This window comes from Triturus cristatus, chromosome 1_2 (assembly GCF_964204655.1).
Source record: "Triturus cristatus chromosome 1_2, aTriCri1.1, whole genome shotgun sequence".
NCBI lineage: Eukaryota > Metazoa > Chordata > Amphibia > Caudata > Salamandridae > Triturus > Triturus cristatus.
Window position 1 is genome coordinate 1,127,842,730 of NC_140580.1, and position 26,821 is coordinate 1,127,869,550.

Consider the following 26,821-nt stretch of genomic DNA (forward strand, 5'->3'; position numbering starts at 1 on the left):
TAATACCTCCTCCCACCACCAGAGTAAATTTGGAAAAAACAAAAACCCACAATTAGGAAGGCCGCTGTGAGAAAACTCCCGGTGTAGGCCTATGGACTACCCACAGTTATTGTTGAGTATATGTAGGCACAGCTCTATCCCACCACTGAACACCAATTTATGTTGGAAAACCACTCCCACACTAGAAGGGGTGGTGGTGGTCTTCCGGACACACTGTGGTAGCTTGGCTCGAGTGGTCAGGAATCAGGCACCGTGCTAAGCATACAATATACCCATACAAGAACCATGCGTGCATCCGTTCCAAAAACGACTCTACACCGTAAAAATTATGAACATATTCTTTCTTTATCTTTTTCTCTTAGTTGCTGATTGGAAAAAAAATAAATAGGTCAATCACAATATACAAGTTTCAATTAGTGCAGGTCAAATAAATATTGGCTGTTTGATGAAATAAATAGGGGTGATCATAAATAACAGGGCATAAATACAATTGCAATATATACAGACAATTAAATACTTTGAGGCAATAAATACTGTACCAATAAATATTGTACACCAACAAGTCCTGTGGACCTATAAATATAGTGCAGCAATAAATAGGTAAAAATTCAATAAATACAGTACCCCCAATAAATAATTAAAAGTATACAGCAACACTCATGTAATCAGATGACACTTCGATTCTTAAGGGCTGATTTGGCCCAGGCACCGCTTGTAGGGTTGTGGAAGGCTTGAGGGGGGCTACTCCCTGGCTGGGACAAGGCTGAGGCCTAAGCTGAGGTAGATCAAAGGGGGGAATACCAGTGCCCTGGCTTTCTCTCTCCACACAACCTCTCTAGGTTAGTCCCAGTTCACCCCTTGCACAGTCAGGTTGGTTCCAGCACCTCCCTAGCCCCTTAGAGTAGTCTCTCAGGTCTCCACAGGGCCTTAGGCGCCCTCTACTCCACTTACTGCCCTTTTTCTGATGTTCCGACGCCGCTGGAGTCGTGTCGACGCCGTGAGGCGGTTCCGGTTCGGTCTCGGCGGCCTCGGCACAATGTCAGTTCTTTGACGACGCCGGTAGGCGGTTCCGGTCCGATGTCGGTGGCCTCGGTTCGATCTCGACCTCCGATTCGACGGCGTCGGGCAGCCTCTTCACGATGTCGACTTCGGGCGGCTCCGGTCCGATGGCGCTCTCGGCTCCGATGACGTCGGCCGGCCTGGCCTCGATGTCGACTTCCGGCGACTCCGGGGTGCGATCCTCACCCCCGACCTCCGGTGCTCCTCCACACAGGTTCCGGGCGACTCCGGAGTGCGATCCTCACTCCCGACCTCCGGTGCTCCTCTACCTCGGTCTCCGACGACTCCGGAGGGCGGACTTCACTCCTCCGATGACGCCGCTCGCTCGACCTCGGTTCACTCCCTCCTCGACCTCTGGTATTCCTCACGACCTCCGTCGGCGCCCTCTCACGACCTCAGGCGGCTCCGGGTACGACGTCTGCTACTTCAGTCAGCGCCGCCTCTCCACCTCGGGCTCCAGGTCTCAGGCTACTCGACGCCGGACTCCAGGGAAACCAGTTTCCAGGTCAGGATCTTGCTGCTTTCTTGGTTCTAAGGCCTGTTCCTGCTGTCCAGGTCCTTAGGATAAGTTTCTTCTGTCTTCTTCCCACACAGGGCTATAGGCTGGGATCCATCAGTAGGGACAAGTATCAAGGGTGGGTTTATGGACCCCACTCCAGGCACAAGTTTCCACCCCTGCTGCTTCACTCCTTCCTCCTTCACTGTTGTGCTCCTCTCTCTTCACCAGTCAGGTGCCAACTGCCAGCTCCAACTGCCAACTGCCTCTCTTATCCTCCCAACATTCTAAACGGTCTCCAACTGTCACAGAGTTCTGGAATCTCCTGGAATGTTCTGGAAGGTGCTGGTAGGTTCCAGTGGATGCTGGTGATGTCACAGGTGGCCACCATTTTGTGCTCCAGGCCCTCAGACAGAAGTTTCAGGGGTAGCTAAAATGGCTCCCTGAATCTGCAGCAACACTAAAAAGTCTGGTGGTTCCCAAAAAGGAAAAATTCAAACTGGGTTTGAGGCAAAAGTGGGACAAAATAAATAATGATGAGGAGGGACCACCCAAAGGGCTGACAGGTCTAACAGAGGCCCAGTAATACCGTTTAATATCCGGGAGGGCAACCCCCCCATCGTACCACGGGAGCGTCAATTTAGCCAAGGCGATACGTGGCCTCCCGTCCCAGAACAGGCGACGCTGCAAACTCTCCACCTCTCGGAAGTAGCGCGACGGAACCAAATCCATAGTGTTCTGGAGAGCGTACAGAAAGCGCGGCAACGACATCATTTTAAACAAGGCCGCTCGGCCAAGCGGCGAAAGCGGCAGACGCCGCCAACGCACCACGTCCTCTTTCAAGCGCTGGAGGGGGGGCAGCAAATTCCGCTCGTAGCGGGCCTCCGGGTCCAGAGTAATATATATACCCAGGTACCGAAACCCCTGGGAGGCGATCTGGATCGGACAGTCCCGTGGTAGGACCGGAGCCTCCCCGGCAAGCACATATACACAGGATTTCGCCCAGTTGATGACGAGGCCTGAGTTGCGACCGAATGAGCGCAAAACATCAACTAGGACGATCAGTGATTTACGCGGGGAGGCGAGATATAGAAGGATATCATCAGCGTAGAGGGACACACGGTCCTCATGCTCGGGGGTCCAACGGAGACCACGGATGGAAGGGTGCCACCGCAGCCACTCCGCCAGGGGCTCCAGGGCCAGTGCAAACAGGAGAGGCGACAGGGGGCAGCCCTGTCGCGTACCCTGTCCCAGTGCGAATGGGGCCGAAACTCGTCCATTCACCACCACCTGCGCCAATGGGCCGGAATACAACAATTTGACCCAGCTGATGAAGCCCGGTCCGAAGCCAAACTTCGCCAGCATCGCCCAAATGTATGGCCACTCAAGCGTATCAAACGCCATGGTGGCATCCAAGGACGCCAAGATGGCCGGTTCCCGCACGAACGGGACACGCGCGAGCACCCCGTGCAAGCGTCGCAGATTAAGGGCCGTGTTACGATGGGGTATGAAGCCGGACTGGTCTTGGTGGACCAAGTCGCCCACCACGCCGACCAGCCGGTTGGCCAGCACCTTGGCGAGGATTTTGGGCTCCGCATTCAAGAGCGAGATAGGCCTATAGGATGTGACCCGCTCACGGGGTCTCCCCTCCTTGTGGATCACCACGATCGTGGCCAGACGCTGGTCCGGCGGAAGGGAACCCCGCGAGCAGGCCGCCAGGAACATCGCGCGCAGGTGGGGCGCCAGCACATCCGGTCGCAGCTTGTACAGCTCGATAGGAATGCCATTGGGGCCCATGGCCTTGCCAGATGCGACCGAGCGGATAGCAAGGGCAATTTCGTCCGAGGTGGGAGGAGCGTCCAGCGAATCCCTGTCCTCCACCGAAAGGGAGGGCAGCGCGATGTCCCGAAGCAGGGCATGGGAATCCTCCTCCGAGCAGGGAGAAACCGGGGAATATACCTCGCGGAAATAATCCGCGAAGCAGGAGACAATGGCGTCCGGCTCGGTGACACATACACCATCCATCCTCTCGATCAACGGAACCACACGACTCGCTCTCTCCTTTTTATCCAACCACGCTATCAATTTACCAGCCTTATCACCCACATCATACAGTCGCCCCTGTTGCTCTCTACTGAGGCCCCTGGCCGCCTCCGTGACGAGGGCCCTATAGGCCGCCTGCTTGAGGTGTAAAACATGCAATGTGGCATCCGTCACCCCGCTCCCCAGGGCACCCTCTAGTTCAGTAATTTCGGCCTCCACCCGGGTTACCTCCTCCCGCTCGCGCCTCCGGGCATGGGAGATAAAGGAGAGGGCCTCCCCCCTAAGAACTACCTTAAAAGCCTCCCAAAGGGAGATGGCAGAAGGGACAGACCCCACATTCTCCTCAAAGTACCGCTGCAAGGATTTGATCAATTCGGCTCGAATAGTGGGGTCGCGCAGGTACCAGGCATTAATTGGGGCCACCCTGCCCTCCCCCCTCGGGAAGACATCCAGATGCAGCAGTAGTGGGGAGTGATCTGAAATACCCCGCGCCAAATGGCGCACCTCTCCCACCCTCCCAGCATAGGCCGCAGGAACAAGGATATAATCAAGCCGCGAGAGGCTACCATGGGCACCCGAGTGGAAGGTGTATTGCAGCTGAGCGGGATGCTTTAGTCGCCAGCAATCTACCAATCCTAGTGTATCTAAGAGGCCGGACAGCCACGCCTGTGCCCGGGGGAGGTCCCTGGGGGGATGACGATCCATAGACCCTGAAGCCACCGCATTAAAGTCCCCCCCAACTACCAGAAGCCCATCCGGGAGGTCAAGGAGGAGGCGCCCCAGGTCCGCAAACGTGGTAGATTGCAACCCCGGCGGAACGTACACTGATACAAAAACGACCACTCTGCCCTCCATTCTACCCACCAAGCCAGTGTAACGTCCCCTCTCATCATGGCGCACCTCATCAATCTCCAATGGGAGCGAGTTCTTAATCATGATGCCCACCCCCCGCGAGCCCGAGGTGAAGCCCGAATGGGCCACCAAGCGATAGCCTCTCCGATTCATGGCATGAAAGGAATTACCTATAAGGTGTGTCTCCTGCAGGAAGATCACATCTGGTGAAATTCGTTTCAGATACTGCAGGACCACACCACGCTTAATCCTATCCCCCAGTCCATTAACGTTCCATGATAACACAGTCAGGTCCCTACCCCCCATCATACATGAAAGCCATCAATCGTCCCCCAAAGAGCATCTCAAAAACGACAATACAGTAAAGGGTTCGCCTTGCGGTGCAAACAAACAACACTCCACCCCCACCCACCCATCCCAACAGAACTCCCCCCTCCCTGCACCCCTGCATGAGCCCAGACAGCCCCCCCAAAGTGCAGTGTGCCTGTCGCCCCATAGATGAAAAACTAACTAGTCCCCCAGAGGAGGAGGGAAAGCCCCCAACGGACCCCGTACGACCTCCATAGGAGGGGAACATACACGATCAGTGAATGGTAACCAAAATGTTGTCCAGAGCAAGGCCTACTATTCACCCCTCAGTTCTGATCCGGTGCGCCCTCCCCGCCAACCGCACCCCCCCCACCCCCCCGGCCCCGATCCCCAGGCAGAGTATCCAACCAGTCCCCAGCCGCCTCGGGACGGTTCATGTCCCGTAGGCGACGTTTAACTCCGAGAAAACTCAGTCTCTGCTTTTGGACCGTCGGAGTAAAGTCAGGGTAGAAATTCACGTCCATATTATCAAGCTTGACCGGTCCCTGTAGCCTGGAAGTCTGCAAGATAGCGTCTCTGTCCCGAAAGTTAAAAATCCGGGCAATGAGAGGCCGCGGCGGAGCTCCGACCTTAGGTCTTCCTCCGGGGACCCTGTGAGCACGTTCCACCGCAAAAAGTTTACTCAGCCCCCGGGGCTGGAGATGGGTGAGGATCAAGTCTTCCACAAACAAATCTGCCGCCTCCTCCTCCCGTCCCTCCGGCACCCCGACAATACGAACGTTGTTCCTCCGGGCCCGACCCTCGGCGTCCTCCAATCGACGGTCCATCATGGCGCTCGCCTGGCCAAGCCGGTGCACCTCCTTTTGAAGGGCCGCCACGTCTGTAGTGAGACTTAAGGTGGTGTGGGCCAGGGAATCGACCCGGTCATTTGTTTTAGACAAGTCGGCTCTCACTAGGCCCACCTCCACCAGGGCCGAGTCTATCTTCTGCGCCAGAGTATCAAAGCGCTGGTCCACCGAGGCCTTCATTTCGGCAATGGCGCCCATGACGTCCCGGAGGGTCAGATCCGCGGGCTGAGCAGACGCCTCAGCCGGGCCCGCGGGGGATGTACGCTGTGCCTCTGGGGATCCCTTCTGGAGGGTGTAGCGGTCCATACTGTTTGACTGATGTGCCGGGCCGCGGCGGGTCGATTTCACCTTGGCCCGGTCGCCATCTTGCTTTGTGGACATGTCGCACTCCCAAAGTCGTGCCAATCTCCTCGAAAGGGCCGATAAACCAGTTCACGGGTTCCGGGGGGGGGTTGACCACTGCACCGCAGGACAACTCACAGCCGGCGGGTCAGCCGGGCACAGGGGCAAGGCCACACCACCGCACCCCGCTCCGCAACCCTACCTCGCTTGAGGGCAAGGAGGGCGCAAAAGCGAAAGTGAAAGCGCGGGGTACGCGAGTCGCCCAGCCCTGCCCGCCGTTGTTGTTCGCTTTGTCCCCGGATCGCCCCACAACTCCAATCCGGGGGGCCGGCGCGGAGAGGGCCGCAATCTTCGATCGGTGCTCCCACCAGTGTCCGGGGTCCGATTCGAAAACGGAAAACGGGTGCCGCCTCAGCTCGGGTACACAGACACAGTCCCCTCGTCAAAGACAGGATATAATCAGGATTAATTCAGGAGGTCGCGGAGGTCCTCGGGAGCTTCGCACCTACGCGGCCATCTTGGTTGCGCGCTAGGCTCCTCCCCGAGAGAGACATTGTTAATTTTGTTCCATGCAACATCCATGTTTCATTCGTTTCAAAGTTGGCACATTTCCTCTGGCAATTTGGATATGTCTTGCATTCCACTCACAGTGCACTTGTGCATGGGTATGTCCCTTGGGCACAGCTTTTGCGACTTTACCTATGTGTGGCACAGTCTTACTTGCTGCGTCAAGTGTGACTGCAGTCAGCAGTGGAGTGGGCAGGTGTGGCGAGCCATGCATTGGCACATTCCGTGTAGCACTGTACGTGGGCACATGGAGTTGTTCCACACACTTATATGATGCAGGTAGCTGTTGTTGTGCTCGTGCACAGGTTGTGACATGGCCCTGTGTTTGGCCATGGAGGAGAGGGGGGGTGCTGGCACTGGCCACCCTTGTCTACATGCACGCAGTCCACCTGCTGACGAGCAGACATTCCCACACACCACAAGGCTGATTTGCTCTCCCTGTGTCTCCCCCCCTCTCTGTCCCCCTCTCCCTCCCTCTGTGTGTCAGCCTCCTCCCTCTGTCCGTCTCCCTGTGTCTCCCTCCCTCTCTGTCCCCCTCTCCCTCCCTCTGTGTGTCAGCCTCCTCCCTCTGTCCGTCTCCCTGTGTCTCCCTCCCTCTCTGTCCCCCTCTCCCTCCCTCTGTGTGTCACCCTCTGTCACCTCAGCCCAGCTTCCTGGGCACAGACTGTTAGCAGATCTTTGAATGACCCTTGGATTGTTGATGTGAGTTTGTTTCTGATCTCCAGGCACCCATTGGGTGTAGTGTCTGTGTCTGCACTGCTGCTGTGGTGGTGTGTGCTGCCACTCTTTCACAGTGTTGGCTGTTCATTAGCTGCTGTCATGTGCAAAAACGTGCCTTCACCCCCATGTCTTAATGCAAGGCGTCCGCCATTTGCTGGCAAGTCTTTCCTGTGTGGGGACACACTGTTTGTCTAGCTGTGACCTAGGCCATATGGGCAGAGGGCATTGTTGTCTGCTTCTGAGTTGCACTATGTGATTTTTGGGGCCCACCCTCCCGCCATCCGGCTTACCGTGTCATGTGTTGGTGTCTTCTGTGACCTGTGACTTGACATTGTCCAGCTGGGTGCATGGGGCATGGTGGCGCCAGTGGCATGTGCGTGTTCATGGAGTGTGGTTGAGTCATGCGATAGCTTGGGGTGGTCGCGTGCCTGTTTGTGAGTTTGGTTGTGGATGACGTTCCCCCCATGTGAGGTGCGTTGTTTGTGTACTCACCCGGGTCTCGGAGTCCTCCTAATCCTTCGACTGCCTCCACCGGCAGTATGGCCATCACCCTCTCCTCCCAGGGATGGTAGTGTACGGGTCTGCGGGACGGCCCTCCTCCAGTGACGTTGGCCTTCATCCGTCATCTTGGCTCGGACCCTCCTCCGCAGATCGTACCACCTGGCTTGGCATTCCTGCTTGTTCCTTCTGGTGTCTGCAACAGCATTCACAGCATCGACGATGGTCTGCCACATGGCTGTTTTTGCTGAAATGCTGGTCTGTCTGACCAATGTTCCAAAGAGGTGTGGCTCGACTCTGAGGATTTCATCGACAAGGACCTCCAACTCTCGGCTAGTGAACTTTGGATTCTTGTTAGTGGGCATGGTGAGGGGTGTGGGTGTGGATCGTGGGGGGGGGTGTGTGTGGATGGTTGTAGGTGTGTGGGTGTGGTTGTGCAGGTGTGTGTGTGAATGTGATGAGGGGGTGTTTGTGAAGATGTGTGTGTGAAGGTGTGCAAGTGTAAGGTGTGGTAAAGCTTCTAGTATAGTGCTGTAGGTTGTCTGTGGGGTCTGGCAGCAGTGAGTCTGTTGCAAAGGCTCATGGTTTGTGTTTGTGGGCCCTTTTTATTGGTCCATTGGTGGGTGTGGCTGTCTTTGAAATTTGGGTGGGTGTGTTATAAGGAGTGGTTGTGTTTTGGGCCTCTGTTTGTTTTTGGCAGTTGCAGGTCAGTGAATGTGTTGTTTTAGTGGTTGTTGGACATGTTTAGTGGCTTAGTGCCATTCGAATGGTGTATTCTTGTGTCGTTTTGGTTTGTCCTGGTTGTGTACGTGCGTTTTTTGTGTGTGTACGGTGTGTACATGGGCCATTTTGTTGTACAGTGCTGTCCTTGTGTGTGGCTTGGTACGACTCGTACATGCGGTTGTGATGTTGGGGCCTGGGGTGCGCTCCGTACTTAGAACGTTGTGGTGGGGGTACGCTCCATGCATAGGCGGGTGGGGGTACGACTCTAACGTACACGGGTGTAGATACATGGGGGTACGACACGAATGTAGAGGGGGGGTAGGACACGTACACGGGTGTACATACACTGGGGGTACGACACGTACACGGGTGTACATACAGGGGGTGTACGACTCGAACGTACACGGGTGTACATACACGGGGGTACGACACGGGTGTACATACACGGGGGTACGACTCGAACGTACACGGGTGTACATACACGGGGGGTACGACACGTACACGGGTGTACATACACGGGGGTACGACACGTACACGGGTGTACATACACGGAGGGTACGATACGTACATGGGTGTACATGCATGGGGGGTATGACACGTACACGGGTGTACATACACAGGGGTTACGACACGTACACGGGTGTACATACACGGGGGTACGATACGTACACGGGTGTACATGCACGGGGGTACGACACGTACACGGGTGTACATACACGGGGGTACGACACGTACACGGGTGTACATACACGGGGGTACGACACGTACACGGGTGTACATACACGGGGGGTACGATACGTACACGGGTGTACATGCACGGGGGTACGACACGTACATGGGTGTACATACACGGGGGGTACGACACGTACACGGGTGTACATACAGGGGGGGTACGACACGTACAAGGGTGTACATACACGGGGGGGGGTATGACTCAAACGTACACGGGCGTACATACACGGGGGGTACGACACATACACGGGTGTACATACACGGGGGGTATGACACGTACACGGGTGTACATACACGGGGGGTACGACTCGAACGTACGGGGGCTGGGGGGAGTGTTGGGCGCGTATGCGGGCACATGTCTCCATGGTTGCTATGGGAGTATGTTTGTTTTTGGCAGTTGCAGGTCAGTGAATGTGTTGTTTTAGTGGTTGTTGGACATGTTTAGTGGCTTAGTGCCATTCGAATGGTGTATTCTTGTGTCGTTTTGGTTTGTCCTGGTTGTGTACGTGCGTTTTTTGCGTGTGTACGGTGTGTACATGGGCCATTTTGTTGTACAGTGCTGTCCTTGTGTGTGGCTTGGTACGACTCGTACATGCGGTTGTGATGTTGGGGCCTGGGGTGCACTCTGTACTTAGAATGTTGTGGTGGGGGTACGCTCCATGCATAGGCGGGTGGGGGTACGACTCTAACGTACACGGGTGTAGATACACGGGGGTACGACACGAATGTAGAGGGGAGGGTAGGACACGTACACGGGTGTACATACACGGGGGGTACGACACGTACACGGGCGTACATACAGGGGGGGTACGACTCGAACGTACACGGGTGTACATACACGGGGGGTACGACACGTACACGGGTGTACATACACGGGGGGTACAACACGTACACAGGTGTACATGCACGGGGGTACGACACGTACACGGGTGTACATACACGGGGGTACGACACGTACATGGGTGTACATACACGGGGGGTACGACTCGAACATACACGGGTGTACATACACGGGGGTACAACACGTACATGGGTGTACATGCACGGGGGGTACGACACGTACACGGGTGTACATACATGGGGGTACAACACGTACACGGGTGTACATACACGGGGGTACGACACGTACACGGGTGTACATACACGGGGGGGTACTACTTGAACGTACACGGGTGTACATACACGGGAGGGTACAACACATACACGGGTGTACATACACGGGGGTACGACACGTACACGGGTGTACATACATGGGGGTACGACACGTACACGGGTGTACATACACGGGGGGTACGACTCGAACGTACACGGGTGTACATACACGGGGGGTACGACACGTACACGGGTGTACATACACGGGGGGTATGACACGTACACGGGTGTACATACACGGGGGTACGATACGTACACGGGTGTACATGCATGGGAGTACGACACGTACACGGGTGTACATACACGGGGGGTACGACACGTACACGGGTGTCCATACACGGGGGTACGACTCGAACGTACACGGGTGTACATACACAGGGTGGGTACGACACATACACGGGTGTACATACATGGGGGGTACGGCACGTACACGGGTGTACATACACGGGGGGGTACTACTTGAACGTACACGGGTGTACATACACGGGAGGGTACGACACGTACACGGGTGTACATACACGGGGGTACGACACGTACACGGGTGTACATACATGGGGGTACGACACGTACACGGGTGTACATACACGGGGGTACGACTCGAACGTACACGGGTGTACATACACGGGGGTACGACACGTTCACGGGTGTACATACACGGGGGTACAACATGTACACGGGTGTACATACACGGGGGGTACAACACGTACACGGGTGTACATACACGGGGGTACGACACGTACACGGGTGTACATACACGGGGGTACGATACGTACACGGGTGTACATGCACGGGGGGTACGACACGTACACAGGTGTAAATACACGGGGGTACGACACGTACACGGGTGTACATACACGGGGGGTATGATACGTACACGGGTGTACATGCACGGGGGTACGACACGTACACGGGTGTACATACACCGGGGGTATGACACGTACACGGGTGTACATACGGGGGGTACGACACGTACACGGGTGTACATACACGGGGGTACGGCTCGAATGTACATGGGTGTACATACATGGGGGTACGACACGTACACGGGTGTACATACACGGGGTTACGACACGTACACGGGTGTACATACACGGGGGTACGACTCGAACGTACGGGGGCTGGGGGAGTGTTGGGCGCGTATGCGGGCACATGTCTCCATGGTTGCTATGGGAGTTCGGTGCGGACGGTGTTTTTTCCATACGGTTGTAACATCGGACGCACGGGATGGATCGTGATTCCGCGGTCGGACTTCACTTTTCACATTTGTACGGTAAATCGTCCGAGGACGTGTCGGACACATTTTCCGAACCGAGGATGTGTGGGGAACTATTCCGAATGCGAATCGTATGGTCTTTTTCCCATGCGAATCGTAATTGGCAGTTTGTACGGCACTTGTACGATTCGTACGGTAAAACGACCGGATACGAGTCATACGGGGAAATTTTTTACCGGATCGTGATCGGCACCTATGTTGTTGTAATGAATATTAGAATTGATATGTATTCTGGGATTAACAATTTGTAGCATTTCAATACTGCCCAGAAGTTGTTCTTGGGTGCAATCCCACAGTAGGAGCACATCAAATAAGAACTGTTTCAAGTAATACATTATTTTGCTAAGCAGGATTGTGTAGTATATAGACATACTGAAAAGTAGACATAAAGATACTCATGTAAGTAGGAGCACCCGGTAATCCCATTGAACTTTTGTTGGGTCTGATCATAATCAAAGTAAGTGCAGTATAGTGTAAAATGAAGTACTTGAGTAAGAATACTAGGTTTACTTCTAAGGATTCATCATTTGTGAGACACCGTTCAGCCTCCTTCAAAACCTCACTGTGTGGAATCAAAATGTATAATGATTTGACATCCATGGTACGTAGTAGTATTGTGCCTGATTCAGAGATTGTAATAAATTTAATCGTGTTCTGAAGATGAGTCGTGTCCTCTAGATATGAGGGATATTGTTGAAAAATCTCTTGTAAATGTTAATCAATTAGTTTCCCAAAATCGAACAGAATTGAACAGAAGCTGGTAAGAGTGGATTTAAAGGATCTTTGTGTATTTTTAGTATTTCAAAATAGATCTGTGGACTCTTTGGGTATGTAGGAAGAATGAATTGTTTTAAATATCATCATAGATCCATTCAGTGTTAGGTGCATGATCCAATATTGTTGAAAGAATCTAATTAAATTCTTTCGTAAGGTTGAGTTTTCTTTTTTTTTTGCAGAGTTGTATATAGTGCAAACTTGACCCGAATCCAATCAGGTATCAGAGCGCTTTACATAGCACCAGTTACGTTACATGAGGGCACACATTCATTTTCGTTAGGGACGGGGAGATTAAGTGATTTGCCCAGAATCACAGGATGTTTAGCGTCATTACCGAGACTCAAACGCAGTTCCCCCAGGTCCGAGGTCGAGCGCCCTACGCGGTCGAGCGCCCTAGCCATTAGGCCGACTCCTCTCCGGAGGAGTGTTTATTGTCATATTTCACGTTACAAGACCAACTTGTTCAAATCACAATTTACTATATTTTCAAATGTATCTATAATTTTGTGAATTACTGCAGGCATGAGTGTTGATTTAAGTTTGAGTAGCTTGCATCTTCATCACGATATAGAACATATGTCTTAGCTTTATGTTTCTCATTATTCCCTTTTGATTCCTTATTTCTCTTCTCAACTCCTGTACCACCTCCCGAATCATCTTACGGTGCATCAGGGCACACTTGTCACACTTGTCATGTTGAAGCCCAAGACACCTCAGACATTTGCCCTGTGGATCAGAAGTCAACATTAGCATCTGACACCGAAGGCACCGCTTGAAACCCAATGCGTTTTCCTGGCAGAACAAACCTTCTGCCAAGTATGACATTCTTTGAGGAGAAAATCCTAATCTACTGCTCAAAACAAAAGATACAAAATGGAAAAAAAGGACAGACCTGTGGATCTGTGTCAGAAGAGAACTAAAAAAAAGGAACTAACTTTAAAAGGCAGGCAAGAGTTTTCAATTGTTGTGTGTTTTATGTGTCATCACATTTGGTGCTGAAATGGAGTTCCTGATGTAGTCAGTCTAGCATCACCTAGCACAATGGGGCCACAAATTGTATAAGAGAAGTGTAAAGATTCAGGGCCAGATTTAGATCTTGGCGGAGACGGAACTCCGTCTCAAAGAGAGCAGAGCTCTCTCACCTCCAAGGCTATGGCCCGCCCCGCCCGATCTAAACGTGGGCAGACCATGGTTTGGCGATGGCGTAGACTAATCCATCTCATCCGGGGTCAAATTTCTCCAACGTCCTCACTGATTAAAGGCCGTTGGAGGTATATGTCTACCCACCTTATTGAGATGGGCGGACATAGAGCGTTTTTTCGATGCCAGTGACCACCAGGAAAAATGTAGTGGTAAGGGGCATTGAAAAGTGCCCAATGCCCCCTCGTTATGGGAGGAAATTCCCATGGCGATGGGGGTATTGCTTTTTTTTATTTTATATATATATATATATATATATATATATATACACACAAGTTTGCCTGGAATGAGAGAGCCTCAACGAGGAGTAAGTAATATGCAATTTAATTTCATGAAGGATGCAGCGTGACAAACAGCAGAGTTCTTCCCTGAATTCCAGTCCAGCCCAACGCGTTTCATGCTTTCCGCACTTCCTCATGGGCCTAGGGCTTATTTCTGAGTGCAGACTCACGGCAGTTTACTCCAGCACCCGTTTCATAGACATCTTTTGCTCCGTCCAGGTGGGCGTGGCCACCCCCTGAAATTAAATTGCGTATTACTTATTCCTCGTTGAGACTCTCTCATTCCAGGCAAACTTGTGTATGTATATATATATTTTATTAATAGCACGATAACCATACAAATAATTATTATTACGATTATTATATCAACAATAATCATTAGTATGGCAGCGCAGCGCATTTCGATAGTCAAGGACATTAACAACAGCAAGAAAATCCATTGTGTCCAAAACGTTGGTGGAACCATTCAGGAAATCACATGTTGCGCCAGGAGCAGGGCAATGGTTTTATACAGAGTGGCCTCTATTGCATATGGAGAAACTGACTGACGACCTTCTGGGCACAGAGGCGCAATTCTGGAAGATACGGCCTCCATCACAAGATTAATGCATTCATTTCCGACAGTCTTACCTCTGCCCCACATGCCTAAGGTACTTGTACCTTTTTGAGTAAGAAACTTTAGTTCAGGAGCGGATATAATATATATTTCAGGGATCAGGCCATCAATTTTGTTGGCTGAATAGAAACTCCTCTCTGATAAAATATGATTTTATGATGATGTCATGAGTGATACGCTGTCCCCAGGCGGGGTGCAGCAGGGGAATTCTGGTTCATGAATTCATAATATTGATTATAGGATATGTAGCATTGCACAGTTGGAATGTCCAATAGAAAGTAGTTTAAATTAAAAAAAGAATAATTAATATTTAATATAATGTAAATAGGACTTATAAAGCACAACAAATGCCACACCTTTGTTCTGGTATGAAGGACTAGATTACAAAATTATCTAGATGTTGAACAGCAAGAAAGACCAGACAGAAAGAGCAAAATTAAGGGCCTAAAGAGCCAGGTTTTCAAAGCTTTCTGGAATGGAAGGAGCTGCTCCAGACAGCTGAGATGCTCAGAGACAGAGGTCCAGATTCTGGCCTCCATCACAGAAAGGCTCGCCCGCTGGCTCGACTAGCACGAGAATGACAGGGATCGAGCCTCCGATGAATAGAGAGATAAGATGTGTGGTGGTGCTTGAAGCTGTGCTGCAGAAAGATGGGACCATGGTGGTGGGAAGCACAAAAGATCAAACACATGGACCTGACCATGATGCCCTTGAAGATAGAGGCAGCCGGTGTAGCCTGGAAAGTGCGGCTGCTCAAGAGGCGCAATGAGAGAGTTGTAAGAGAAGGATAGCCGCAGCATTCTGGATCACCTGAAGTCGCTGTTTGTTTTATGGATAGCGCATTGATGCCACAAGTGTGATCCTGAAGCACTCTCAGCACACCCTTTGAGGTGGGCAGGAGCAGCATGTGTGGATGAGAAGACTGATTGGTTGATGTGACCTATGTGTGCAGCGTGTGTTGCATGGGTTAAGCTGGACAATGTATTGCAAAGGTATTGAGCAGCTTACGGCAGTAGGCATGTTGAGTTGAAAAGTCACTGTTAGCATGTGAACCTATATGCAGGAGTAATCTGACTGTTGCCTGTTGAGAGGCATGAGCACGTCAGGCGATAGGTAGTGAACCGAGGTAGAGAGCGGTTGAGACGCTGGTTACACGTGTGTTCTTTTTGTGGGGAAAGGGCTAAATCTATGTGTGGCGGTTCTCCTGGAGCACCAGACGTGTGGTTTGCCTTGCTCTGAGTAGGGAGCACAGCTATCTACAGATGCATACTGAAAGAAGAACAGGTCTTTACTTTTAAATGGGGGCCAAGTCCAGTCCTTTAGGAGCCTATCAGAGCATTGCGATGGGCAGGAACTGCCAATAGCTTTACAAATCCTGGTTTGCTTCATGATGTCAACAGAAAGGATGCTGATCAGGAATAAAGATGAGCCTCCACGCTGTGATCTATTTTATATTAAACAAGAACCGAGCTTTGATTGGAAGTTGCATCTGGGCAGCTTTGTGCTTTGCTTCAACAGAAGTAAGAACAATCTGATGATGTGAAGTGCAGGGTGTACGATGCAGAGTGCTTGAAAGAGAATGTTCTGGCTACTGACAACACATCCAGAGTGGTGACGTTCGGGCTTATGGCTCAGAGTTAGAAGCAGTCTGGCTGCTCTGTTCAGGTCCGCCCGGATGGGGCGAGATGACATTGTCCGTGTGTGGTAGCATATGAGCAGCAATCGCCTGAACCCAATGCGAGCAGCCTAGGATGCAGAAGATTTTCTTAAGGATTTTGCGCTAAGGACAAGAAACTATGACAACCATATTGATTTGGGGTCAAAGAAGAGGTCACAGTCCAAGGTCACATCAATGTTATTCAGTGAAGCCACCAGTGATGGTTATCTACCTGGTGGAGGAATGGACCCAGAGTGGTGCCCACTGTGGAAATTTGTTTGTCAATGTCAATGTGCAATTCTAGATCCATTGCTTATTTGGTGAAGTGGTCATCCTGTGTATTACAAAGTTTTGGACAGAAGAATGATTTAGATATGTACTAATCCAGGTTGCAGAATTCAGACAAAAGTTGCCTTTTTTATGGTAAGATTAAGTCATTATGATAGCTGGTGTGGTTCTTGTGGAGAGGTGGTCAAAACTACCACTTCGGAGCATTACAACATAAGTTATAATCTTGGCTTCATCACTTAACTGAAAAGTGTGTGATTCTGAGCAAATCACTTATACACCCTGTAACAAATGAGCAATTCCCTCTTGATGTATACAATCTTGTATCTTTTCTTAACACTCTCCCTAACTAGGTTTGTTCTAGTAGATACCAATAGATAATTACATATCCCTTTGTCATATTTCTGGCTGATGTGCGGCACATCAGTTTTTGTATGTGCATTGACTTGCTAGTTGGATTGGTGCAATCTTTTCATCTAAGCTCCAGATGTGGTTCTTTGAATTTAGTGCAGCTGGTTCTTTGGTAAATTACCGTAACCTTCCAAATTATGGGAAGAGAGTTAGAAGTTGAGCAGTGACACTAAAACAAGGGAGTCTGCGATCAGGGGTTGATGGTTCAGGACTATGCGTGTCCTTAAAGAGAATGTTGATGGTGATACAGCCACATTGCTTCCTGCTGGAGTGCATAGTTTGCTGCAGGACTGGATGAAGGTGACTGTGTAGGTTTTAGTCAGGTAAGCCTTTCCTTGACAGTGAAGGGGAATGACGTTTTGGTTGCTCTAACGTATGTCAATAGATTCAAAATGGAAACAATGGCATTCAGGATGCATCAGCTGGAATGGTTTTGAGTCAACACATCTGGCGAATTAAAGCAGGGACCTCACGGAAGAGTGTTTGAGTAGAGGTTACTAGGAAGGAAAGCGGGGACTGCAACTTAAGGTTACATCTTATGAGGCGTGGTTCGTACCCGGTCAGAGATTGAAGGGAAAGTAAAAACTGATGAAAAAGGACTTGCGGATGATGGACAGACCTGTAGCCCTTTCATCAGGTGAGATAATTGGGGGTGATCTTATAGCCGTGTGGGGCGGCTTGAGGAGACACATGGGGCTATTGTGTCCCCAAGCAAGATCTAAGTAATAAAGCGCAGTTGAAACCTGTGATCACCAAGAAGATGTATATTCAGTAGCATTTTTTAGATCTAGTATTGAAGAGAAGGCAGAGGGTTGAGACAGAAACATGTCCTTTTCAGGAGAATGTGCATTCCTGACCATAGAAAGTTCCTGACAGTTTTTAATTTTTGCTTTCCCACTCTCAACAAGCCCATCTGTTTCCTGAGGGCTGCCTGTTCCTTGGAATTGGAGCTGCACTCTGCGATCTGCAGGGAAACACCATGTACCTCTTCCTTCTCTGAGTGTGATGACCATCCGCGTGCAGGCTGTAGAAGACTGACCGTGGTGCCATTAACAGAGTTTAGTTGCAGTACAGATCTTTTTAGCTGTTGCCTGCCAAGTAGCGTCGCCTCCTGGCCTCTACCATATTTGATATGGTCCGCCAGCCCTCGGCAACTGGGTTCTTCGTTTAATCCATGTAGGACATGGAACACACGTGTGTGCTTGTAGTTAATACATATGGAGGCTAATGTGTGTGGAACGAGTGTGATGCATGTGACATGTAGATGATATTTCATGCCCTAAAGCGAGATCTTTATTAGAAACTCTCGAGGGCCTAAACCTAGACCAAAGAATCCATGGTCCTACGCATAAGGCGGGGCATACCCTTGACCTTATATTTACTAACTTATCGACCCTCACCACCTTAGAGTCGCAACCCCTGCTGTGGTCTGACCATTATCTTATACCATTTAATTTTACCTTCAGCCCCCAGCTGTCCAATGACAGCAGAAAAGTGGGGTTGGGGAGAAAATGGTATAAAGTCACCTGTGATAAAATCAAGCCCTTACTGAACAACCTGAACGAGCTCACGTCGGATGACCCTAACTCCAATGTTGAGAAGTTTAATAGTTACCTCTCCTCAGCTGTGGACACCATCGCCCCCCTTCTACCTTTCTCCTCGGATCGGTCTACTCCTTCCGCCCCTTGCTTCTCTCCTAAACTCCGAAGATGGCGACTAACATATGACCCCTCGGCCAAAGCCATCTATAGAGCTGCAGTGAAAAAATTCCACACACTTAAAAAGACTACTATGAAAGAATACTTCTCCAATAAAACTACTACTGCAAAAAATTCGACCAAAACACTATATCAAATGGTGAGAAATGTTACTAATCCCACAGCTCTTACTTGTCCCACAAAATCCAGTCAAGAACTTTGTGATGGCCTCTCTGACTTTTTCCATAATAAAATAATCGATATATTCTCCACTTTCAAACCCCCGGAGAGAGCAGATGTGGGTACTCTCCATCAGGATCCCATCCCTTTGAGAGAAACACTGTTTCATGCCTTCAAAGCAGTGTAAATCAGGTTCACCTCTCGATCCAGTTCCAGCTCAGGTGTTTACTTCCCTTGCCCCTGCTATTGTCCATCCGCTTATCTCTATCTGGAATTCATCTCTCGCCATGGGCCAATTTCCTATATCTTGGAAACAGGCCATGTTAATTCCTATTTTAAAAAAGGCTGAAGCTGATCCTTCAATCTACTCTAACTATCGACCGATATCACTTCTTCCCAAACCAGCCAAAATATTAGAAAAAGTCGTGCAGGAACAGCTGGCCGCCTACCTGGAGGCCCAAAATCTACTTCACGACTCACAATCTGGTTTCAGATCCGGCCACAGTACGGAGACTGCACTATTAGAGGTCTCGGAAACCATTAGAGAAAGCGTGGACAGAGGCGAGGTGGCCATGTTGGTACTCCTCGATCTGTCCGCGGCATTCGACACTGTCTCACACTCAATACTGCTAGACAGACTTTATAATGCAGGGATTCGTGACACGCCATTTGCCTGGATTAAATCCTTTCTATCTAACAGAACCCAACAGGTATGGTGCCATCCCTTTATGTCTAAAGACAAAAAAACCCTCAGCTGCGGAGTCCCTCAGGGGTCGGCGCTTAGCCCTCTTTTTTACAACGTCTACGTCTAACCATTGGCAAAAGTGGTAGAGGCTTCTGGAGTCAGAGTGGTCTCCTATGCGGATGATACTCAGCTCATCTTTTCCTTCAAAGACCACTCTGACAAAGGACTCTCCAATTTCAAAACCTGCCTCTCTAACATCGTATCCTGGATGACCTCCAATACTCTGAAGCTTAACACGGACAAAACCGAGGTGCTTTTCTTTAACCAAAAATCTCCTTTTCCTCCATCTTTATGGTGGCCTTCAAAACTAAACCCTCCCCCTTCACCGGTCAAGACTGCCTGCAACCTGAGCTTTCAATTGGATAATGAGCTATCAGGTAAGACTCAAATCCTTAAGGTCACTTCTGCCTGCTTTGGCAAATTACGTATGATAAAAAAGATGTCCCCTTATCTGCCCTCAGATTCCTTGAAAACTATCGTACATGCTCTCATCACATCCCACCTGGACTATTGTAATAGCCTCTATGTGGGGACACCAGTCTATCTCCTTCACCGACTTCAAATGGTCCAAAACGCGGCGGCCAGGTTGATCTGCAATATCCCTTACCTTACTCTATCTCCCCTCATCTTAAGAATCTCCACTGGCTTCCGATCTCTTCTCGAATTCACTTTAAAGCCCTGGTCCTTACCTTCAGGGCCTTGAATGGTAGGGGGCCAGGATATCTCAGACAAAGGCTGAGGCAAGTTCACTCCTTCTGGACGCTCAGATCAAATCACCTTCGACTTCTGCTTCCCCCCAGATACCATAGATCGAGGAAAGGCGGAAGAACCTTTGCAGTAATTACGGCAAGGCTATGGAATGCCCTCCCACTCAATATCCGTATGTTCGATTCCGAATCCCTGTTCAGACGTAATCTGAAGACCTGGCTATTTGCTGGCTGCTAGCCTTTCTGCTCCATGCCGCTGTTGTCCGCAGTGCCGGGACACCCCCGTTGGGGGTAGCCGTGCGCTTAATCAAATATCATATAATAATAATAATAATAATAATAATAATAATGTTATCACAGCAATCCATTTTGATTTCATGAACCAAAGTACTACATACAATGAAGGGTGGCTACTGGCTAGCGATCCAGACGGCAATGTGAATTGCAGGGGTGCTCCGAAGTACTTCTGAGGTCCTTAATAGTGAGCCAGAGTCAAGGGTGTAAAGACAGAGGGTTCTTTTCAAGTGTAGGGAGACCAACTGCCACTTCCTGCCTCATTGTTCCCTAGAAGTGTTACCCCCAACAGGTGAGTGGTAGTTACATGGGGAAACACCTCCATCTTTTGTGCCTTTGTTTTGTGTCTCCCCAACAGAAGGCTTCCACCTCCAGCTCACCTTCATGCTGACACTATGAGCACAAGATTCTGGATGCACCAGTCTGGGAGGACCATGCAAAAAGCAGCCATTGCCTCCCAGTGCTGGACCTGTGGAACATATTAGTTCTGTGTGAAGCTTTGTATTGTTGTGGGGCAGGCACTGCCAGCCAGCGTGCAGAGATATCTGTGCCAGAATCTGGAGTCCCCCAAAGAGGCGTAACACACACCCCCATCGACCCCACGAGGCACATGGGCCCAGTCTCCAAGCCCTGAAGTGGCTCCAACAGCCTGTGTTTACTGTTCACTTGTATGCATTCGATTGTTTCTCCAGTTCAGCTGCTATGGGCATCATGCTTTTTGAAGATACTGTGCTGACAACGTTACTTTCTGTGTCAGCCAGAGCCTGTGTGTGCCAGATGGATGAAAGTGGGTGGACCCCCCCCCACCACCAATGTGCCCGGCAGCTGGCAGATCTGAATGCTGGTGGAAAATATACATGTGCTGGTGTTATGTTGCTGTTGGTTTAGGGTTCGCAGATTTTTCTCGAGACTCATAATTTTCATGTGGGCTCCCCTCGCCCTCCTACGAGTCCTCTGAAACCTGGTGAGTGGTGAGCTTTGTCTGCTGGGCATTAACTACTTTTCTCGGTCCTCTACAGTGCTGTACGCTAAGGGAGGGAAGTCCTTAGATTTGTGATGGTACAGAAAGAAATGGGCACCTCTTGTTTATCCTTTAGGTAAAAGGTCACAATTTCAAACAGGAAAGGGACGAGAGGGTGATGTACTTTTTAGGTCTCGCCTGGCGTCAGCAGCGCGCAGGCGCTGCCCTCGCCATGCGAAAGCCTTTTGGAATCAATACGGATACCAGATGTGCACGTGGGCGGACAGAAGATGTGCACTCGAACGGACAGAAGATGTGCACAAGTACGGTTTGCGCACAACGCGCGCATGGCGCGCTTTCACTTGCGATTAGAGGCTCTTTTTCAGTGTTCATACTTTCTCAGTGGATACATTCCTAATGTCTGTCAGCACGATGGCTGTAGGCAGAGTCACACTTGGTTTGTGTCAGAGGGATTGAACGCAAACTTTCATTTCTCAGAGCAGAGTTTGCAGGAGTTCATTGCAGAATGAAATCTGTGATGGCATCGGAAGAGCTGCTGAAACCCTGAAATAGTTTTGGCGTGATGCTACCACACTGCTTATGTTTTGGGATCTGTGGGAGTTTCATGGATCTCTCTGCTCACAAGGGTGGGGGCATGTGGACAACATGAGGCAGAGAGCAGACGGTTTGTAGCACATCCTCACTTTAAGATGCTGCTGTGTGTTCACGGATCTGCGGTAATAATCTATGTGCCATGTGCATGCCAGGGGTTTAAATCCCAAAATAGGTGTGGCCTGACGGCCTCAGCTGCCGACTTTCAAACGAGGGAACCAGGTTCGAATCCCAGAGTCAGTTCAACATCCTGTGATTCTGGGCAAATCACTTAAACCCCCTGTGCCTAAAAAACAAGCATTGAAAATGCAATAGGTCTCGCCTTTGATTAAGTTAAAGCCATTTGCTTGCTAATGGTATTGTATAGCAAAGCAAATGGCTTTAACTTAACGAAAGGCGAGACCTATTGCATCTTTAATGCTTGTTGGAGCCTGTTGCTGGGAAGGTCGGGGGAGAGATGGATGTGGAAAAAGGACAGCAGAGAGGCTGGTTTGGGTATGAGACCTGAACGAATTGGGGAATGCACAAGAAAAACAGAAGTTTAGCAATGTTAACAGGATGGTCTTTATGGATAGAGAGGAAGGTAGAACGAGCAGGAAAGACAGGGGGCAGGAAAAGACGATTTCTAATGGAAGACGGGATGTGGAAGAGGCAATTGGATGGGGAAATGAAGGTCATTAAGAAAAAGTAGGTGGGAAGAGGAGTGTCAGGAAAACAGAAGACGGACAATGAGAAAAGGAAAGTGATTCAGGGTTTGGTGTGACTCTGGACAGTTGGTGCTTTGAGTTGGATAGGACGCTGATGCTCCTTTTTTAGGGACATTGCACTGAGGCAAACTTACTCTTTCAAAGATTGAGCTACAAGCTCATCCCTAGCTGAAGCTATATTGAAGCACAGTTTCAGACCTGCTTGTAAGCGCCCCAGGGTGACATGTTAGTGAAAGGGGCTACAAACCATTACTGAGATGCATTGGAAGATCTGGAGCAGCAGATGAAAATGCTGAGCAACATTGCTGAGCTGACAGAGTTGAGGAACACTGCTGAGCTGAGCGGGGTTGAGGAACATGGCTGAGTGGGTTGAGGAACATTGCTGAGCTGACAGGGTTGAGGAACACTGCTGAGCTGAGCGGGGTTGAGAAACACTGCTGAGCTGAACGGGGTTTAGGAACACTGCTGAGCTGAGCGGGCTTGATAAACACTGCTGAGCTGAGCAGGGTTGAGAAACTTTGCTGTGCTGGCAATGTTGAAGAACAATGCTGAGGGGGGGTTGAGGAACATTGCTGAACTGAGCAGGTTTGAGGAACACTGCTGAGCTGAGCGGTTTTGAGGAACATTGCTGAGTTGAGCGGGGTTGAGGAACATTGCAGAGCTGCTTCTAAGGACCCCAGTTCAGAAACAACTAGTGTAATGGTGCGATAAATCAGGGTTCACATGGATTGGCAAACTTACTCACTGGGGCACGAGTTCCTTAGAGGTAGGGCGGTGTTGTCACAGGTTGGGAATGAAGTGCTTCGGAAGAGCTGCTTGTAAGGGCCCTGGATGTCGGACAACAGGCTATTGGTCTACAAGTAAGAATCCCAGTGCTCTGGTGGACCTGCTCTCTAATTGTTCAACCACAGTTTAAAGGCGATGCAGGGCAGTATTGAGGACAACTGGTTATAGCGGTGACAAGGTTTGTGGGCAGCTGGGATGACATGTTCCAATCCTGGAATTTTTATTTAAAAACTTCATTTTAGAATCTCTAGCCTTGAGCCACTTGAATTGAACTAACCCCCTTGACAACTACGATCTGTAAAACTGCACAACTGAAACAGGTTGCCCCTGATGACACGGAACACGGAAAGCTCACCATGCTGCAGGTCAGGCTTGAGGTGCATTGACAGAGGCACAGATTATTAAAATCTTTAGGTTACACCTTGAGCTGTGTGGGATCATGAGCAGGTGTTTGAGCGCAAAGTACATGTGTTCATGAAAGTCGTTGTGTCTCTCGCTATTGTCAAGTCTGCATCTGACACTGGACAAGGCATTCTTCTGCATGTGTCAAGATTGCAAGCGGGAAGCTCCCCCGCTGAGTGACAACCTGCTTTGATTCCATGATGGGAGCAAACACCATACAAGACCAGTTCTAGTGACATTATCATCATGCCATTTAGTACTTTTGAAACCTGAAAACCCCTATCTCTTTTAGGCCACAGACTGTTGGCACGTATACTGTCCTAGAGCGACTACTCACCACAAAGCATGCAGCGATCGCATAAGTGGTTATCTTGGAGTGTAAGGAGTGCAGAATCAGCCAGTTCACTGTTGTGGGCAGCGAACGTGTGCAGACTACTTCCGGTATGACCACACCATAAGTATCTACTCTTGAGGACCTATGCTTTATAATATACCTCATGGAAGGGGAGCGTTGCTTTTCCAACTGTTTAGGTTTTGTGAACAAATCTTGCAGCACTTCTTGTATAAGAGAGGTGGCGTTGCTGCTGCCAGTGCTGTACCACGGTAATGTGAGAGCAGCTGCCACAGTAACTGCTCATGATGTGTCGGAGGCTTGCACAGCTGTGGCTTTATGTGAGAGAGGCTGGCACAGCAGCTTTACGTTTGTGCCCGATCTGCGTGAAGCAGGTTTTCACTGATGGTTCCCATGCTGTGTTCATATGTGTGAGTGGACACTCATGCTGCTGCCATGTGATGCTCATTCTGTTTGAGGAAGTCATGCTGTGGCTTTGTGTGAGGGAGGCTTGCACAGCTGCTGCCCATGCTGTGGCGTTGTGTGAGGGAGGCTTGCACAGCTGCTGCCCATGCTGTGGCTTTGTGTGAGGGAGGCTTGCACAGCTGCTGCCCATGCTGTGGCGTTGTGTGAGGGAGGCTTGCACAGCTGCTGCCCATGCTGTGGCATTGTGTGAGGGAGGCTTGCACAGCTGCTGCCCATGCTGTGGCTTTGTGTGAGGGAGGCTTGCACAGCTGCTGCCCATGCTGTGGCGTTGTGTGAGGGAGGCTTGCACAGCTGCTGCCCATGCTGTGGCTTTGTGTGAGGGAGGCTTGCACAGCAGCTGCCCATGCTGTGGCTTTTTGTGAGGGAGGCTTGCACAGCTGCTGCCCATGCTGTGGCGTTGTGTGAGGGAGGCTTGCACAGCTGCTGCCCATGCTGTGGCTTTTTGTGAGGGAGGCTTGCACAGCTGCTGCCCATGCAGTGGTTTTGTGTGAGGGAGGCTTGCATAGCAGCTGCCCATGCGGTGGGTTTACACAGACAAGGGCAATCCTGCACTACTGGTCATTGCAATGAGCCTGTTCCTTGAGTGGGTAAACGTGCACTGCTCGTCGTACTCCCTTCACTTGTGGCGCTCACGGTCTTAATGTGTCCACTGACAAGTGCTTCTGGTCTTAGGTGTATGGAATCCAGCAGGCGAGACAATAAGTACAAATTATGCTTTACTGGAGAGGTCAGGCAAGAGTCCAAGAAATTAGAGAGATAAGCACACAGATGAAGAACTTTCTTATGAGCCAAGCCATGTACTTTTTTTGTTTGTGGCAAATGGTGGAGGGTTGCCGGATACTATGCGATTGAAATCATGTGTACCATTGTTGGTCTTCTTTCCACAAGCCAGACTCGTTATTGCATCGACTGCTGGTGTGCAGAGCTTACTGCTTATTTCAGATCCATATAGACCTTTCATGTTCTTTTAAATATAGTAGTATTTGATTTGTTTCGTTTTTAGTTTTTCTCCCATGTTTCGTTCTTTCTTACTTGTTATCTGGTGTCACATGTTTTTGTTAATGCTGATCCAGGCTTCTTCCTACTATGTTTTCATGTGTTTCAAACTGTGGAGTGGAGATCAAAGGTTCCTTTGTTCCACAAAAGATGCTTACTAATCAGTTCCAGCTTTGGTGGAGGCACAGCTCCTTGGACAAATGCTGTAAAACATGGGATATCTAACTCTGGCTGTACATAGAGGGAGGTATTAGTCCTGGAGGCCACTGTTTCCTTTATCTCCAAGATGAGGGCATCTTCTCATTTTAATTCTCTCAGGAAGGTGCCCTCAACCATGAGCTTTAAATGTTGAACGTTTGCAGTTGTTGTCTGATAACATTGCGTTGTCTCTAACAGGAATAATGACTACACTCCACACGAACATCTTGTTTCTTTTTTTGGGCTTGCTTCTGTCTCAGTAGCTAAGGGGGCAGTACTTCCCGTCATCACCAGTCCATAGGTGGCTTGTATGCTCTCCGTTGAAATCGGGTACTCCTGGTGATCTCGCCCGCATTTCCACATTTCTGCTTTTCGGGGGCTTGAGCCCATCGCCGTCTCTTCATGAATACTTTAAGGTCCTCTTTATCTTCATCATGGGCCATGGAAAAGAGCAATAGCCTCCTATCTATTGCAAAAGCATCCTTTTGAATCCTTTTTTTTTTTTTTTTGAATAATTTTTTATTGGCAATTCCAATAAATACAGATATACAAGTAAACCGAGCAATAAATATAGCAGCTTTTGTATACATACATTTCATACATACTCAATGATGACAATAAGAATACATATAATAAATATATAAAACAGTATAGGAAACAGAAAAAGGTTCAGGTCGGAAAATATACAGACTTCTTAATGTTGCCTGACTCCCTTCGCCCAAGCTGCAATTGGTGCCCAGATTTTTTCTCCAAGGATTCTAGACCGCATTCCTCTAGTAGCAAAAATGGCTTTCTCTTGGATGTACACTCCCAAAAATCTGGCTAACCACATCTGAAAGCTAGGTGGATGTGGATCTTTCCATTGTGCTGCTAAT